Here is a 16,587-nt window from a genome sequence, read left to right as displayed (position 1 = left end):
TGATTTTTAATACTGCAAAGTCTACATGCAGACTCTGCCAAGCTGCCTACTGTCACCACTTGACCAGTGACAACCCACGAGAGCCCTGCCCTTCAGCAGCAGCAGGGCTTTCATCCAACAAGGAAGTCTCCCCTGGACAGCTCACATAGGAGAATTACAAACAACAACAAAAAAATCCTATTAGAGAGACATTATTTTTCCTTTTCAAGAAATGTTCCTGTGTGCTTCAGCTTGCCTCTTCTCAGCTTGCCTCTTCTCATACCTGCATTATGGGTAACAGATTTATTTCATTTTTTATCTTAAGGGTTTTAAATAATCCACAGGCATAATTTCAAATTAAATCTGACTGACTTGAAGCAACCAGATGCACTCCATCATCAACAGTAATATGGGTGAGTGCACCTTATTGTGCATAGTTCTAAACACGATCCTTGCCCTGTTGGAAAGCCACATCACTCTGCACAGGACTAAGCAATTGCACTGTTTTCTTACAACCCTGCATTCCATGTTAGAGATAGAGCAACTTCTGTTACTATCTTCCCAGCAACAAAATGTAGGAAAAAGCTGTTGTAGTAAGGACAGGCAAGGTCATTCCTCCAAGACTGTTATCCCAGACTTGTTGCCCTGGATGCATTTGCCCTCCTCCCAGCAGTTTGCTAGTACCAGCCTTTCCTGTAATTGTTTCCTTCTCCTTCAGATATGTTTAGTTTATACTTCAGTGCTGGAGTATTAGTTTTCATTATTTCACCTTGTTTCTCAAGAATCCCTTATTTTGCAGCTTTCAATAGAATCAGACCATTTATGCCTTTGGAAAGAAAAATAATGGGGGAAAAAAAAAGTCTCCCAGTACTCTCAAATATCTCATTGCTCTCCTATGGCTTTCAGTAGATGCCTTTGGTAGTTGGGATCCTCTTGCAACATATTTCCTAGCAAGTACCATTTCCACAACCTCTTGGTATGCGACAGCAGGCACTTCTGAACTGCTTCACTACACAAGCCACAGATTTGTCTGTCACAAACAGTGTCAGTTATCACAGCATCAAATTTGCTGTGTGCAGCAGGTCTCCAAGACTGCCATGAATTGAAAATTGTTTTGCTACCTCTTCTCAATGCCTGACGGGACAGGTATCTCAGCAATCAGCAGTGGCTTTGGGGCAAAGTGTGACTGACACATCTGTATCAGCTATCCAGTTAATTTTATTCCCAGCCTGCTTCGTTACATTAAGCCTCACGATGCTCACCATATTTCTTCCTTTCCAAGCAGGAGAGATAGCAAAACCATCCTTTCAGCTCCAGAAGCAGTTTAGCTACGGCTGCTCCACCGATTAGACTGGCTTCACCTCACAGGTCCTCCTGCAACCAGGAGATTGCCTCTTTCTTTTCGAGTACTAAAATCACAAAATTAAGCCAATCCTAAGCAAAACTTGGCGTTAACAAGGTATCACTGACAATTTCAACAGGACCATAACAGAAATGTGCCGAGCTACTAGTCAGGCACAAACTTTTGCTTTCTGTTATTCTCTGGGAAGGGGCTGACCTGTGTGGCTGCTGACACAGTTTCAAGAATATGAAGGCCACCTACAGTATAGATCTTTACAAAGCTGGTTAGAATGTTCAAACAGAAACAAGCTCTGCCATCCTTGGAAATCACTTGTTTCCTTCTGCTCCAATGGATGAGCCCTTGCAAGGATGCTGGGAGCACCCATCCTTTGCTGTGTCATCAGCATCGTGTGCTGAGCCCAAAGGTTTCCTGTAGATTTCAGCTTCTCATGCTGCTTCATTTGAGGCTGCAGCCCCCAGGCAGGCTCCACACACAGGCTCCTGCTCCAGCCCATGCCAGGGCTGTAGTTCCTGCAGGACCAACCATCAGAGCACTCACAGTTCCTCTGGGCCTAAAGAACATATCCAAGTTTGTGCAGGAGGAGGCCAGAGCTGCACTGGAGCCAGGCACTCCGTGTTACAGACAGAATGAGGCTAGGATGACTAATGAGAGAAGCCAGCACTGCAGAAGCTTTCCAGCCCAGTGCCCTCACAGGTTTCTGTGCGAGACGATAGCATTTGCACATTTATCAGTGTAATAGTGCACACTTACTCTTCTTTAAATTTGAACAAACCTGCATTTCCATAGTTCTGCTGGCCAGTGGACCTTGCTTGGAAAGAGCTTTACAAATGCACATCACTAGTGCTAACAACACACAAGTTCTCGCTGGGAACTTCAGGGGAGAGCTCTGCACTTTGGTACATTCACTCGTTGTATCTAAACATGTTATTTCTCTGAATGATACCAGTAGTCACTCTCCTGTGTTTTGACAGGTAAGTAGATGAGGGGCACTGTGGCTTTAAGAAGGTCATTTCCACTGTCCTGCCGCTGTAATTAGCCTGCTAAAGAAAGGGCAGAGGCTGGAAATTGGATTGAGCAAACCAGGCTTTAGCCGCAGGATGAAGGCAGAGCTCCGGGATTGTTATGTTAATCACCTGAGCTCAGCAGTCCCTGCCCTTCAAACCAGCACAAACCCGGCACAAACCCAGGACCCCTCTGCAAAGCAAACCCAGCCTGGCTCAGGCTTCAGCTACCCTAGAATTCAGCTACCCTTCACCTCCTGGCATGCAGAGACCATCCCTGCGGACAGACCTGGTGGCACCCGGAGAGGATCCTCTGCCTGGCCACAGCCTCAGCCTGTGGTCATGCAGCTCCTCTGATGCAGAGCTCCGAGACACAACTGAGAGTGGGACGAACACTAAATGGGTGTCACAGGTGACACTGTGAGCTTATGGGCCAGGGCTGCTTTACACCAGCTGAGGATCCAACCCTGGCCGTGCTGAGTCAAAAGCATGTCTGAAAGCACAGCTTGCTTACTGCTATTTCACCGATGAAAAATAGCATTAAGAACAATAGGCCAGATTCGTATTTGGCATAATGGCTGTAGGCAGCAGAACTGTGGGTGGGTGTCAGCCCCTCTGCAGCAACAGCATAAGCCCCCAGGTCTCTGGCCCACAGGCTAGTGCTCGAATCCAGGGTCTTCAGCACCACAACTATCCCAAGTTAATCCCTGGGGCAAGTCCTGGGGGTACAGCCCCTGGCCTGTCCCTGAACTCTTTCCAGGAATGCAACTACTCTCTGTGCCAGAGCCATCACCTGCTCCAGACAGTGGTGTCACCTCAGCAAGAGGTGCTGCACAAGCCAGCAGCAGTGGCGAGCTTGGCCCAAGGTGCCCTGTGTGCTGTAAGGACATGTTTGTGGCACAGCCAGTGAGAGTTGGCCATGAATCGCTCCCAGTCACAGCCGGCTGCCTGCTGCCTCCTGTTTTGTCCTCTCCACCTCTCCCCTCCCCGGGAAACAAGGCTGGGGTTTACCTCACTGCGCTTTACTAGCTTGTATCCCTGGGAAACATATCATTTTGTCTCCTCTCTGCTCAGAAACTTTGGGCTAACAGCCCTCACCACCACCACCCACCTTCTTTTTAAGGCAGCAACCCAGGCTGGCCATTGTCCCGTCCTTGCTGCCCCTATTTTCTTAGGGCAAGCTTGTGCTTCTCCCCCGCATCGTGACAGCTGGGGCTCCGCATTACCTCCGTTGTTCTTTGGCACATTTTCTCACTGCACCCCTGCGCTGCTGGGGAGGGGGGAGGGAGAGGAGGAGGATGGGAGGGCAGTGTCTGGCTCCGCATCCAGCGCGCCGGATGGCATGGTTTTGGAGAGGCCTGGCTTAGTGAAGTTATTCAAGCCAACGGCAGCCTGGCAACCGGGCGGCCACAATGGGAGTGCAGGAGGAGGAATGTTTCCACATGCCTGATCAATGGGAGCAAGGGAGACAGCAAAGCAAACAGAAGCTGGGAAAGAGACACAAAGAGAAAGCAGCCTTTTCTCTGCTCAGTTCCTTTCATTTGTCACAGCTCTTTGTGCAGCTGATGACAACGGAGGCCCTTCGGAGGCTAGTTTTAGGGAGTTTGGTTTTTCTAATTAAATAAAATGCCGTGTCCTTTTTATTCACTTGTCACCTTCCTGCTCGCCAAAAGACCCCCAAGAGCAGCCCCATCAGCCTCCTGCTCCATGCACCTCCCGGGAGCCCCAAGCACCACTTTCTCCCTGGGAAGGTAGAAAGGCACAACCACCCCCTCGCTCACTCAAGAGCAGCTCTGTGCTGGACGTGCTGCCCTGCCCGAGCGCCGCCAGGGCCCTGCTCAGGGGCCGCAGCACAGGCCACCCGTGGCCCCCCGGCTGCTCATTGCGGGAATAAAAAGCCCAGCGAAGGACAACTCCTCTGGAGGTGGCGTGCTCCTGCAGCAGCTGCTGACTAGACTAACGGGCAACTTTCTATGGGAACGAGGCAGTGCTCAAAACAGGGCGAGGGGAGAGTTGCCTTGGAAACCGGGGCCATTTCTGCTGAGGAGCTACAATTTCCCTCGAAATGTCCCAGACAGGATTTACCTGGGAGCTGACTGTGGGACAGAAACTCCTGCAATCTACAAAGCAGATGTCTAGAGAGGGGATAGAGGCAGAGAGGTTTCAGAATGGAGGCACCAGCATGCTGGTGCTGGGTTGTGTGGTGACAAACAATCCAGCCCTGTTGCATAACCAGTGGTGGGAGCCCAAAGTTGTTTCCTCTAATTACTATGCAAGAGTTCACAGCGACAGGCCTCCTCTTGTGCAGGAGTTTACAGGAAAGGTCCTCCCTGGCTCGAAGGCATCACCAAGCAAAGCAACAGGAGAGAGAGTTTGGGGGTAAGCTTTCCTGCATTGAGACCACAGCAGAGGTTATTCTGTCTCTTTTTTGAAAAAAGAAGTCTAGCTGGACATATGTAGCCCTGAAGAACAGAGAAACCTTCTGGTTGCTGAGGAACAGGAGGCAGGACATCTGCCTCCTCCACACCTCCACCAAAACACATGCTTCCTTCTTCTGTAAACAACTCCATCCCCAAGCAGACAGGGCTGCAGCAGCTCAGCTCCAGCCCCCTGAGCATCATGAGTGCAGGAAAAGGACTAGTGATCCTGCATATCCTCCTCCTTAGGAGGAGGGAACTTCTTTAAAGAACGTGGCAATGTTTGGGATCTCACCATGATTTTGCTCAGAGTTAGGGACAAGCTGCAAACCAGGAAAAGGAGGTCCAGCAGCATAAGTTAGTGAAAGGCAGCATAAGCTCAAGGAAATACAAAGAACCTTGATCCTAATCATAGATATAGCCTTGGTTCAACAGCACAGGAAAATTCCTGCTCATTTCCAACATCCAAAGACACAAATAGCTAACTACAGGCTTTTCAGTCCTCATGGGCTGATGTTCCAGGCTGCCCGGGCGGACAGCAAGTTCTTCTGCTAACACCTCTTTCGGCTAAAACCTCTTTCAATTTCCAGGATTTACACTGAGCTCAAGGGGGACTAATGTTGGAGCAGACATTTTGGCAGTCAGGATCTGAAGTGAAAAGTCTACACATCCTATCAGCTTCCAACATCACTCCACCTGAATTGCATTTCACACCCTGCTTCTCTACCCAGCCCTCTCCTTTGGGGGTTCAGGCACATCTGTGTTGGCAGGTTAAAGAGCATCCCGCAAACCATTTTCCACAAAAGCTGAATTTCAGAGGTGTTTGGGCTTCTTCTGCCTTATTCTGCAGGCATCAAGGGGGTGACATGCCTCAGTGTCACTGTCTTCCCCACCTCCCACAGCATTACATATGACACTTTGCTGGGTAAAAATGTTTGTGAGGTGTTCATTTAACAATGTAATTGCCTCTAAATAATAATAATTACAATTACTAAAAAAGAGGATTCTACCCTACCCCTTAACACCAAGTTGTTTGCTGCCATATAATCAGCACACTTGCTTTTGGGAAGCATCTCAATTTCCATATCGAGTATATCACTGTTGTCCCAGTCCTGCCTGGCTCTTCCACTGCCCCCAGACATGTGCTAAGTGCCAGTCTGCAGCTGAACAAATACCAGGATCCTCCCCTCCACAACTTCAGAGAGCAAACTCACTCCACAGACATTACCTACCCCTTCAAAGTTATTCTGGCATTCCTTGAACCTTTTTGTAAGAAAGGAGAAATCCACCTTCACTCCAGCTCAAAGGATTTCTTTCATTAAGGCCTCTATAGATTTGCAATGGCAAGTATTTGACCTGCTTCAAAAATATTCATGAGACTCACATGCATTCAGTAAGGGCAGACAAGCAAAATCCTCAGCTCATATTCTCCTGAGGTCTCGGGGTGCTGATGGCAATATACATCCTAATTACAACATATAACATATTGAGAACAAGACCTTGTCAGCTCTGCTGATGCTTTCTTTGAGTCAAAGAATCTGGAAGTGATTGTGACTATTTGTCAGTAGATGAGAAAAAAGTCTACCCACGTGCAAATATTTTTAAGTAATTGCCCTTTTCCCTGGCCTCAGTGAGAAGCTTCCAAGACAGGTACAGGTAACACTTGAATTGTACAAGAAAACTCAGACAGCTCCAGAACTTGAGTTGTGAAGAACAGCCAAATGTGTTGCTCCTATGCAGAGAAAAAAATAAAATCCTCAGGTATGCAGACTGCCAAGACAGTCCATTATGACATTCATTAAGCTCTGAAACAAAGATTGCTCTCTTTACAGACAGTGCATGGACAAAACAAGCAGGAAAAGCAGCATTCATTCCCCACAGAATTCCAAGCAGTTACTGCAGACTTCCAGAAATGTTGCAAAGTAGTGCAAAACACAATGCAAGTGGTCCCTTGTGAGGAAGAAAAGCAAAGTTTACTCCCTCTTAACACGATCACTGCAAGGCAGAGCAGTCCTCACATAGCTGGTGGTGCTCTCTCACTCTTGCACCTGCTGTGAGGACACCATCCCAATAACTAGTAGCACTCTACAGCTCCCTGCTCTGCCTCTCTCAACAAGATCCTTCTGTGCTGCCTATGGATTCATCTCAAGATAACATTCTTTGGTAGAAGGACAACCTGCTGATGGACACATGCAATTAGTAGCCTGCTGACAGGAACCCTTTCAGCCTGTCTGTGGCCCCTTTCACTCAGGTAAAGCTGGCACAGTGATCCAGCCACTCATCCTTTGTTACAGCTCTATAAAGCGGAGGAAATAATTCAAAAAGTCTTAAAGGGAACGTCAGGGTGGCAAGAGAAAATGTGACAGGTATTCCATAACTGAGGGAGAGACACCATTTTATCACTGTTGAAACAGCTCCCACTACTGAATCAATAAGTGCTTGAGCTTTTTGTGATTCTCCTTAGCACAGGTAATACCATAACCAGGCAAAAAGCTACCTCCTGCAACCATATAAACAAGTAAATCTCAGCGGGAAGAAAGGGTAGGATGGACAGAGAGCATTTCTTTCACAAAATACTGTGTTCATCCCATCTGAAAAGGGGAATACTTCTAATAGCCTTTCGTTCAGTCTCGTGACAATGTGACCCTGATGCAGACAGTGCACAGGTAATGCAGAGAGCACACACAAGGCAACCTGGGATGTTAGTACTGCCCCACCAACGTGCTGGCCTCCTGCAAGTTATGGGGTACACACCATAATACCCAGCCACCAGATCTCCCAGCAGCCTAATTACACAGCCTTGCTACAGGGGTCAACCCCCAGGAAAGGAAATTCCTTTGGGCATATCACATCAGATCTTCTTGAGATCTTTCCCACTTAAATAAGTGTCAGTCCCACTGGCACACACATGCCACAGCTTTGCATTGCTGTTTTCTGAGCAAAACTGGAAGCAAAATGATTCCAACTTATTTTGGTGTGGAACAAGGAAAGAGGACAGACTGCAAATGTTTACTGTAACACCCTCTTCCGCCCACAGCCCCACATCCTGATGAAAATCAGAGAAACCCATGCCTTGGGTGCAGCCTGTTCTTGGCCACAGCACATGTGGGTGCAAGAGACAAAGCACAGGGCATATCCAACCCTGTTTACTTCACCACGTGAGACTCTGACCTTGATCATTCACTTGGCAGAGGATGTATGTGGTGTTCAGAGGTTGCTCTCTACAGTGTTCAGGCTTTTCTCTTTGCTCACAAATATGTTACACAAAACACAGCCCAAAGGTACCACAGGTAGTTGTGAAAACCAGACCTTCTCTCTATGAAAACCCACCAGTTTCCCTTTAGCTTACCACAGCCTGCTCAGACATTCCTACAAACCCAAGGAAAGTGGCTTTTAACCTGCTCTCATTTGCAGATCCTTACAGGATTTTCACTAGAAATATGGACCTCTACACAGTGATTTTCAGTCTGCAGCAAATACACCACATTTCTGTTGTCAAGCATGTAGCAAGAATCCTTACAAGCTGGAGAAGCAGATATTAAGCTAGGTCAGCCAGGACAACAGAAAAGATTACAATTCATCGTCTTTACCTAGGGAAGGAATGTTCCTTTGCTCCAGCAAAAAAGCTGTGAACTGCAGAGACTTTAGGCATACTGACTTGTGCAGCCCATTCCTCATCTTGTAGTGATCGGCCAGGCTGTGCAAGAGAGAAATATCTTCTGGCTTGCTCTCTGTCTTAGTGCAGGGGACCAAAGAGCAGACATGTGATTGCTACCCATAAACTCCACTGGAATTAAAAAGCCATTCATACAAAGCCATCAGTAACCTTCTATATACTGCCAAGGTCTATGACCAGGCACAGAAGTGCCTTCCTAACAGCTCTGCAAACTCCCTTTCAGAAAGGCTTTGACAGCTGATCTCTGTTACACCACTGAGCACCTGATGAGCAGCAACCGGGAAGGGGATACTGCCAGGCCACTGTGATGTGCATCTCAACACTGGGGGCCTGGCCAGAGGCAGATTCCTGCACAGACCTGGGGGGAAGTGGATTTAATCACTACAAAATTGTGTCAGTGCGGCAGGTCAGCCCTCTTCTGCATCGATGCTGTCCTGATGGTTACAGACAGTTGGCTTGAATTCCAGGAGCAGCAAAAGCTACTGTCTCGTTTCCTCTGTCACCTGTATTGTCTTAGCTCTAAAAGCCATATGAATCCACAGAGATAAATCCACCCACCTCTGCAATTCCAGAAGTGTTTGCATCCTTCTATCATACTTAAACTGCCACGCTAATGGTGCCTAGCAGCAATTCCCCATCCTGCCTCTTGGCCAATGTGAACATAGCTCTTAGTGATTCTCTGTCATGCTAGAAGAGTTTGTCAGCTTGTCTCACACCCAGTTCCGGGGAGACTGGTGTATCCAAAAGGCATCTCTTAACAGCCCATCACAAGAGCAACCACAGGGCTGAGCACCGAAACTGGCCATGGGATATCTGCCCGCAGCTCCAAGGAGCTAATTTGAACCAGGCCGAGCTGTAAGGACTTAATAATTAAGAAAGAATGTAGATGAAGTCAGTATATTAAGGGGTGAGAATGCATTTCAGGTCTAGAGAATTACACCATTGTAATCAGAGACGAAAAAAATCTGAAGTAAAATCCTTGCATAGACCTTGACTATTCCCTCAGCAGGACAAGCCCGGTGACTAGTTGTTGTTTACAACGATAAGGTCAGAGGAAAGGCCATTTCCTCTCAACAATTGTCAGAAAGGATTAAAACCTGCATTCAGGCTCGCTTTGAACTAGCAGGTACTCCATTCCCCGATGGTATCAGGATCCATTCAGCGCGGTCTCCGGCAGCCTCCGGGGCATGTCTCCATAATGCCCCCATTGTGGAAGTATGCACAGCACCGCTTCCTGCAGTCACTCCATCTTTATGAAGCTTCACCCTTGTGGTCTGATACCCAGGGCAGGAAGCAATCCTGCAATCACTGTCTAATTAGTCATTTCCCAAGTCTGCCTCAGCTGAGAGTTGCTGCTGCTTGTCAGCTTCTGGACAGGGAGGCTGGGAGTCAGAAACATCGCTACCAGATTGGGAAAGAAATATTGCTCGCAGAGTTTGAGGTGCACACAGGCCACTTTCTCCATTTTCACATTTTTTTTCTAAGTAGAAGGATTTGAGTGGGTGAAGGGGCCATTGCACCTTCTGCAAGTCAAGAAAAAAACTGATTTTTAACAAAAGTGGCTTTATTTTTGTTGATTTGTTGTTATGGGCTGGGCTTTACTGGAGTTTTGTTTTGGTTTTCCTTGAGAAATAGTGTCTTTGATACAAAGCACATACTTCAAGAGGTCTGTTCTTGGAATACCAGTTGCATACTTTCCTTCGTGGAAATGAGTACTGAGGCTGAGAGGTTGGATACATGCAGCTTCGGCTTTTCCAAGTGAGATCACTGGAAGACGTACTTCTTACCACAATAGTCACCAATTTGAAAAGAAAGTTACATAGTATTAAAATATTTGTCTAGATAATGAGCGTTTGTGTGTGGAAGAATGCTAAAGGAAAAAAGACTTGTTGAAGCCCAAATGTTTTGAAAAGCTTTGTGATTTCTCTGTTTAACAAAATAATTGAGGTATTTAAATAATGTCAAAAAGGCTTGTTTTGGCATTTTTGATGAACTGGACATCGTTGAGAAAAGCTTTCCAAAATAAAAATATATATACAATTATATAAAAAGTTAGATGAAGCCATATAAAAGAACTTATTTTTTCAGTTAAAAGTCACTGAAAGCAGAGGAACTGCTCTGATCAAAAGACAACAAGGTTTTCAGAGTTTGGTTTTGTAAGAAAGCTTGATCTAAAATGTGATACATTCTGGAATGGAAAAGGTTTTGAAATCTCAGTATTTCCAATAAAATGAGAACTTCTCTTTTGCTAGTCCCAGTTTCCTCTGCTGCAATGAAATAATTGGAAAAGTTGTGTATGCAAAAAATTTCCCTGTGACAGTGGGACAACCCTGCTTTTGATAAGTGTGTGTGAAGCAGGAAAAAGAAAATCAGAAGAAGAAAAACCCCAGATCAGTGATCCCCCTGAGAAATTTACATAAATTTCAAGAAACTGGAATTCACAGAAGATGCTGGAAACTGACTCCAATAGGGAGTAGAACTAGTGAGGGAATTAGGAATTATTGTTGTTATCATATGAGAAGTTGCCGCTCTCTCCCCAGATCTAGCATGTAACTTCTAATAACCTTGTTCAAATCATATTTTGTAACATGCTGGATCAGTCTCTGTACAGGGCTAATACACACAGCTTCCAGCAGCTCGGAGTGCAGGTGGAAAAAATATATATTTGCTACAAAAAGTGGTGCAAGTATGTCCCCAGAAGGGTTTTTTTCCCCCTCCTTTTTCCCTCTAAGGCTATACTAACCGTGGCAACAAAATCCAGAAGATATGGGAGTGAGACAATGTCACATGAGCATTCTTTCTCCTCAGCCACTCAAGAAAACAAGGGGCACCTTCTCCATGCTCCTTTCCTCTGATTCTGTGACAGTTTCCCTTTCTGCAGTGATGTTTCTGGGACCACACTATGCTCCTCTGTAATGTGATCTCCGTTGTAAGCTGAGGTTTCTTGCAAAGTGCCAAAACACAATAAGAAAAATTATTGTTAAGACTGGCACGGATGAGAGAAGGATGCACAAGAGAGCTGTGAGAGAGCTCAGGAACACCTGTGAGGTTATGGGCTCCATCCCCTCACCTGGGAGAACAAAGGCTCAGCATCCAGCATTGCCATAGCACCAACAGCCATCAATAAATTGCTCTTCTAAGAAAAGAACAGATGTGACAAAGATTGTTCCAGGGTCTGCAGCAGACCACAGCCAAAGCAGAAGAGTCTAAATGTGCTGGGCTGGGATGGCAAGGGAAGTCACAACTGGGTTCAATCTAGGGGGAATTATTCTTACACTCAATTCATCAATTTATGGGCAAGCAATTCCACAGAAAACGTTGACTTGATTAAACAGAGCTGTAATGACAAGTGAGTGTAGGGAAGCATCCAGCCAAGTATGCAAACTAGCCTTCTCAGCCTAGAATAAAGGCCTTCCAACCAATAATTTCATGCTTTTATCTATACAATCATTAATACAGATACCAAACAATGCCAGCTCGACGTGGTGTCAAAGGCTCTGACAACCTCTAATTGATAATAAATAATTCAATTTCTGTCCCAATCCAAAACTGCTGAATCTTGGGACACGTTCCAAATAAATGATTAAAAAGAACTTTGAATGTAATTATATCCAACACAATTGGGGATATTGCCCAGATGAAATTTACAGCAACTATTCAGAGCTACAAAATTTCAATGACACTGACAACTCTTCATGCCCACTAGAAAATAAAATGTTTTTTAACCAGGCAATGGCACAAAGTGCATTTTTTATCAACAGCTTTATGCCAGCAACTCACCCAGGCCAACAGTGCTTCCCACAGCAATGCAGTCTTTCCCAAAAACACTAGAGAAAATTTGGGAACAGGGTTTGACTCAGCCAAATATTCATTGTTCTGTACATGCATAACTGGATCTTCTTTCTGATACAGCTGAGTCTTCCCCTCTCCCCAGACTGCTTACATTACAATTAGCAAAAGTTTCTTAAGAAATTAACACTCTTAGTTCCTGGAAGGAAACTAGGGCGAGGTGTTTCAGCAAGGAGGGTGACTATCAGCACAATCCTGAAGGGATGAATGCAGCACCTCAGAGGCACATCAACTGTCCTCAGTAATTCCCAAACTCCAAAGCCAGAAGGATCTCTGAACACTTACTGAAAACACAGGATGCATACTTACAAGAAAAATTCTTACATAACATTTGACTCCTATTTTCCTATCATATGTATAAATCCTTGCTGAAATCTTACTTTCTGAATCTGTAAATGAGGGATGATATTCACTTTGAATTATTTGGATGCGAATGGTTTCGAATGCCAATTTTTAATTTTCTTGGGAGAATGGTGTATGTAACTGACCTGAAGAAATAGTGACTCCTAAGAACTTTGTAGGCTCTCCATAGATTATAAGTTAAGTTATATAAAGTAAGTTATAGAAAAGTTTATATATATATATATACACACACACAAAAACTAACAGAATATTTAAATAGCAAAAAATAAGGATACTTTCCTTATGCAACCTCAGTTGCACATAAGAACTAGCCAAAGATCTCACATGTCTTCAGAGCCTTGGTGAGGTTGCTGTTATTTTCTAGCATAATGTAACAGTGGAACCCAAGGACAAAATACTGTAATGTCAAAAATCACTCTGGAAGTTGCAGAGAGAACTGGATTGAGCTCTGTGACCCTGTAACATTTTCACTGCCAGGTCACACGTACAGAGTGTTTGTTCTAAAGTAACTTATAATACTTTGTGGTTAAGCCATATATCTATAGGAAATGTGTTCCTAGCACTTTGTTATGCAAAGTTCATTAAACAGGAGTTTGCAGAAGTTCATTCAGAAATTCTACATGGTCAAGTCCTTTTTGAAAGACCAGAAGCCAGTGGCAATAACAGAGGATTCAAATTAATATCCTGATTTCTTATTGCACACCTGCAGGTTGGAAAGGGCATGGGATGTTACAACAGCTGTGTGCTTCCCCTCCAGAAAACCAGGCAACACATCCCTGCTGGCAGCTTTTCTGCTGAACAGAAGGGGCAGCACGGGAAGACTCGATCTAGCATCTCTAATGTTAAAAGAATTTCTGTACTAAAAAGCCCCTAAAAACAAAACAAGAAGAAAAAGCATTTCAGAGCTCCAAGAGGGGCCAGAAATGGGATAAGACAGAAGTAGAAATACAGATGATGTATTAAAAAGACGTCATCACCTCTTTAATGTGTTTTGTCTTGTCAGCTGTTAACATCCATAGCTTCTCCATTTGCAGTGGTACAGAAGATGGGAAAAGGGTGAGCTTGGAGCAGCAGCTGTACTCTGTGGGCTGGGTTACTGGCTCCAGCCCTCCAGAGCAGACACAGGGCAAGTGCTGCTGAGGTGAACTCACTTTAATAGCTTGCTGCTTACAGGCTTAGACTGATTTACAGGTGTTTGCCCTGAAATATTACCATCCATGTCACCACTACTAATCCTCTCCCCTTCTGAAACACTCCCACTTCAACAGGTAGCTATTTTTGGAGGAGAAAACCCACGTACATACCAAAAAGCAACAGTGCTCTCTAAATATCCTCCCACTGGAAGGGCAGCCTGACTATCACACATGAGACAAGTTGTCTGCTACAGCTCAACACCAAACCCTCGGTTGCCTCTGTCACAGCGGGTGTCAGCCACCTGCAAGTGACAGTAATAACAGGGATGTCACAGGGAGAGCACACACACAGACCTCACATCCTCCTCCCTGGCAGCCTGGTGGAAAACCTCCTGCTGGCAATGCAAAGCCTGGGTAGCATAGCTGGCTGCTCCTGCTGCATCCAGGGGAACAGTGTTTCTATCTTTCTCTGATGAACACTTCTCTTTTGCTTGCTCTCTCAGGCTTCTGACCTCTTTTCTGCAACTGAGTTTCTATCCAGCCTGCAGCCCAGTTGTGCTGCAGATATGCTGCTGGAGACATACTGCGAAATTCAACAGCCAGGGCACTGTGGTGCTCTAGACCTGGTGAATCAGTTCCTATTCCCTGCACACACTGCTCCAGCACTGTGGTAACGATTTGCAGACATACATGAGAATAGGGTTCACAGTCTAAGTATCCTGAACAAAAAATTATCTTGGGATTCAATGTAAATTTACATAAGTAGATAACTTTTTTCCTTAAGTAAAATATCATATAGGTACTGACTGTGTTGCATTCATCTGTCTCTTAGCTGAGTTTAGAGACTGCTGACTACAATTTCTAGAAATCTACCACTTACAGCAAAATGCAGTTTCTAGGAGCTCAAGGCCATGCCAAGTCTCACATACTGAGCATAAGATCTGGTGTCCTTGCTGCTGGTACTTGCTCCATACCCAGAGAACCTGCATTTTAGCTATTTTGAAGCATAGCAACCCTCTCTGTCACTTTGGGATTTTTATGTGGCAGATATTTTGGTTTTGCAGGGCATGCTGTGCAAGAGGTGCCCCATCCATGAACCACAACCAGATCTGCTGCCAGAAGGAATAGCCTGGTTTTGGGGGCCCCTTGCCTGTCACACGGCCCACACAGCTGCCAAGTGGGAGATACACACACCTATCTCAGAGCTCAAACAATGACAACCAGGATCTCAGTCAACTGACTGTATTCCATAACTTACAGAATCAGATGCATACGCACAGGAGCCCAACTTTTTACCCTGAAAAAAAAAGTCCAGAAAGCTCCTAGAAATTTTCACAGACTTTCTAAGCAGAAACCAAACAGGAAGCCAAACTATACAAGTTAGATGCAGGGATAAAACTGGATGAAAGTCCACAGTGAATGTGAGTTCCATATCCAAACTAGCAAAGAAAATGAATCTCTGTGGTGCTGTAAAACAGTCACACTGGAGCTCGCAGCACTGCAGGAACCATTCTGTCTGGGATTCCCACTTCTTTTCAGTACTACAGAACCAATACCTCCAGCAAAAGCTGATGGTGATGATGAGGGTGCAGGAATCCCATTCCCTGCAATAGGGATTCCTCACCTGCTTCATGTTTCACCTTCATCTCTCCTATTCTTGGCCCTAAAAATGCAATAATATTTTGAGGTATCTAAGTGTGTGCCAAGAGACTGACATTGCTTTTCAGTGTCTGTGGATGCCACTGCTTTCCAAAAGTCTTCCTTGGGATACACAGTTGCATATGTGCATTTCTACCCTGTTCAGTTTTCCCAATGGCTTCCTCTTTCCATCCCCTCCCAGCTTTTTCCAATACATCCTGCTTCTGTTGTTCGTCCGCTATGTAAGCAGTTCTCTGTCTATTCTTGCCTTTTTTTTTTTTTCTCTAGCTCTGCACAGCAGCTACTTGCTAGTTACTCAGAATCCCACCAATTTAGGTCAAAAAGCCCAGTGAATCTGATGTGGTTTGTTTCACATAAAAAGAGTGAAATTGAAAACCATCTTATTCTTCTCAACTGAAATGCTGCATCCCTATTAATTCAGGTGGATAAATAACACTCTCTAATGCTGCATCAAGGGCTCTGCTGTGTGATTAAACCTGCCTCCCTGACCTGTAATTAGAAACTTTGCCTCTGAAAGGCAGTTTGCAGAGAGAAAAGGAGAAAGAAAGAGAGAAGGAACCAGCTCTCAGACCCAACAATTTTGTTCTTAATAAATTATTCAGAGTTTTTGAAAGTTGAGCTGGATTTCCATCTGCTAGCACTAAAGACCCAAAGGGAAGAAGAATTGAAGGATTCTCACAGCAGAACACAACAGTACAGAGCGTGGGGCTGGAAACCAAAACCCAGCTGAGAAGTTCACCATGTCCTCTGCCTGTCCCTGCCCAGTTCAGCTGCTGCCTGTGCATACCTGGACTTCCTGCAGGTCTCACAGTAATGCAGAGTGACCCTCCACCGGAGTCTCACTGAGCTAGAGTCATGTGTTTGGGATATAACATTAGAAGGAAATCTCCAAATTTCATTAATATTTTACAAATGTCAGCAGCATCAGGCAATGAACACGCAAAATAGTGATGGTCATGAGTACAGAAACAACATAGACACCATAGTACACCAGTAATATATAGCCTTTTCAAGACAAGTAATTTAAAGATGAATTATAAATGATTGAACGGATTTTTTGCTCCAGGGGCAGTTAGACAGTATAGACCATCGTACTATTAAAGATGCTAATCACTGTTAGTTGCAACCCCAAGGTACACCTGCTGTT

This window comes from Lichenostomus cassidix, chromosome 15 (genome assembly GCF_008360975.1).
Source record: "Lichenostomus cassidix isolate B80296 chromosome 15, HeHo_3.0, whole genome shotgun sequence".
In the NCBI taxonomy this organism is placed as follows: Eukaryota; Metazoa; Chordata; class Aves; order Passeriformes; family Meliphagidae; genus Lichenostomus; species Lichenostomus cassidix.
This window is presented reverse-complemented; position numbering follows the sequence as displayed.